The sequence below is a fragment of the Priapulus caudatus genome, unplaced genomic scaffold (assembly GCF_000485595.1).
Source record: "Priapulus caudatus unplaced genomic scaffold, Priapulus_caudatus-5.0.1 Scaffold1622, whole genome shotgun sequence".
NCBI lineage: Eukaryota > Metazoa > Priapulida > Priapulimorpha > Priapulimorphida > Priapulidae > Priapulus > Priapulus caudatus.
Genome location: NW_014578683.1, coordinates 55,932 through 58,904, shown reverse-complemented (window position 1 = coordinate 58,904; position 2,973 = coordinate 55,932).

Sequence of the window (2,973 nt, the reverse complement as noted above, 5' to 3'; positions counted from 1 at the left end):
AGTGAAGTCTTTCAAATGCTATCAATTGAGAGATCCATCAAAGTCTATGAGACGTATTATCTAGGCATTGCACACACATTGGCTCTTAATTTATCTCTTAAAGTAATGACTCTATTTGCTTAAACCAGGAATGTGATTAAATATAAGTATTTACATTTAAAAAAATCTACTCATTTAATATATCTATCTAACAAATAGATTGTTAAAACATTACTGCCCTCAGATACTAATTATTTTATAGTAATAATGTATAATATGATAACCGCATTATGCTCAAGTTATTAAACAAATAACAGCGGGGTTTAAGTCCACTTAGCAACCCGATTGCTCGTTAGTTGACTTAAACCCTGGCGCACACGCAAGCTATGCTACGGTTTCAGTATGTGCGAGTTTTATCAGTAAATATCAAACCTGTTCGATAGGCTCCGATCAGTAACTGAATAAATCGCAGGGTAAAAAATCGCAGGATAATGAGACCGCAGACGCCCCGAATTCACCCGCGGTTAATTCCCTGCCGCACACGCTGTGTTTTGTGCTGCGCCATCGGCCACGAGTGGCTCATGGCGCAGCACAAAACACAGCGTGTGCGCATGCAAACGCATCGATTTCTTGCGTGTGGAAAATATCGCACGTGTTTGATATTTTCTTTCACGTGTGGCAGATTGCACAGCGTGTGCGGTGTGGCTGTGTAAAGTTCCACACCGGCTCTATGTAACCGACCAATAGCAGGAGGTCAAGCGAGTCACGTGATCTTAACTTGCGGCTGCAGCGCGGTTGCACTACGGTACACGCGCGTAATATTTTCCACACGCAAGAAATCGATGCGTTTGCATGCGCACACGCTGTGTTTTGTGCTGCGCCATCAGCCACCAGAAGATCTACCCACACCGTACCTTCAGCATTTAGCGCCCATCACTACACCGACACCTACCCCACACTCCCCTCACGACCCACCCTATCCTTTACCTGCACACCTACCCACACCTACCCACACCTTACCCACACCTACCCTCACACTCTACCTCTACACCTACCCACACCTACCCCCACACTACCTCACGACCTACCCCAAACCCACATCTACCCCACACCTAACCGCACACTACTACACACTACCGTCGAGACCTACCCCACACCTACCCCGCACTACCACCTACCCGTCACCTAGACGCCACACTACCCACACCTACCCCACCGACTTCACCCAACCTAGCCGGCACACTTCACACGGTCCACACCTACCCGCAAACCTACCGCCACACCTATCCCGCAACCTACTCACACCTACCCACCTTACCCCCACTTCACCCACACCTACCCCACCTCACGCCCACACCTACCCGCATCTACCCGACACCTACTCACACTACTCACTACTCACACCTAACTCACCATACCACCCACATTACTTACACAACCCCGCACCTACCCCACACCTACCCCACACCTTACCCCACACCTACCCCACACCTACCCAGACACCTACCCACACTCCCTCATCACTTACCTCAACACATAGCGGCCCACTACCGTCCCTTACCATACCGCCGCACCTACTCCACACCTACCCCCACACCTAACTCCCGCACCTACCGCCACACACCTACCCCAACCTACCGACACGCTACCCACACTTACGCCACAACCTCAGCGCCACACTTCACCCCAACACTTACCCCACACACAATTCGCGCACCTAATCCCCACCTCACCCCACATCCTATCCGCACCTAACCGCCGCACCTACCCCACACTCACCCACCAACACCCTACCCGCAACTACCCCCCACCTACCCCCCCTCACTCCCAACCTACCCGCACCTACCCCACACCTACCCCACCCACAGCCACACACATCCCCAGCCACGCTACCCACACACTCAACACACACACACATCCCCCGCACCTACCATCACGCTACACCACACATACCCCCACACGCTATCGCCAACAGCCTACCTCACACCTACCCCACCACACATACCCCACACCTACCCCACACCTACCCACCACCCTCCCGTCAGCACTCTACCCACACCTACCCACACCTACCCACACCTACCCCACACCTACCCCACACCTACCCCACACCTACCCCACACCTACCCCACACAGATTCCCCGCACCTACCTCCACCTCACCCACACAACCTATCCCGCACGCTACCCCGCACCTACCCCACACCTCACCCAACACCTACCCCGCACCTACCCCACCATCACCCCACCTCACTCCAACCTACCCCGCAGCCTATCCCACACCTACCACACCATACCCCACACCTACCTCGACCTACGCCCACTCACCTCCAACACTCTATCCCGCACCTACCCCAACACTACCTCCACACGCTACCCCAACTCCACACTACCCCACACTTACCCACACCTATCCCACCCCATCCCCACTACCTACCCACACCTACCTCACACCTATCCACCCCACCCCACACCTACCCACACTACCCACACCTACTGCCAACCTACCCCACAGACTACATACTCACACTACCGCACCACCTATCCGCACGCCACCCCACACTGCCTCTCTACACTACCCACACTACCCCATCACCTACCCCACACCTACACCACACCTACCCCACACCTACCCCACACCTACCCCCGATCACTACCGCCACACCTACGCCCAACCTACCCCACTGCATCGCTGCATTGCTGTTATCTATGCGCAACAGGTTGCCGAGATATTCTCATGACGAAGCCAGAACGAAACTCGGCAGGCATGAGGCTAATTACGATCATCTTCACGCTCGTGCTTGAACGTCATAGAGCAGACGCTGTCTAGAGATAATCAGCGCCATCAAGCGGGCCGAATAAAGAAAGATTTCAATCACAAGTCTGAGGTGCTGCTATCTATAGCTACTACTACTACCCTACTACTAACAACTACTACTACTACTACTACTACTACTACTACTACTATTACTACTACTTAGCTACTAACTACCTG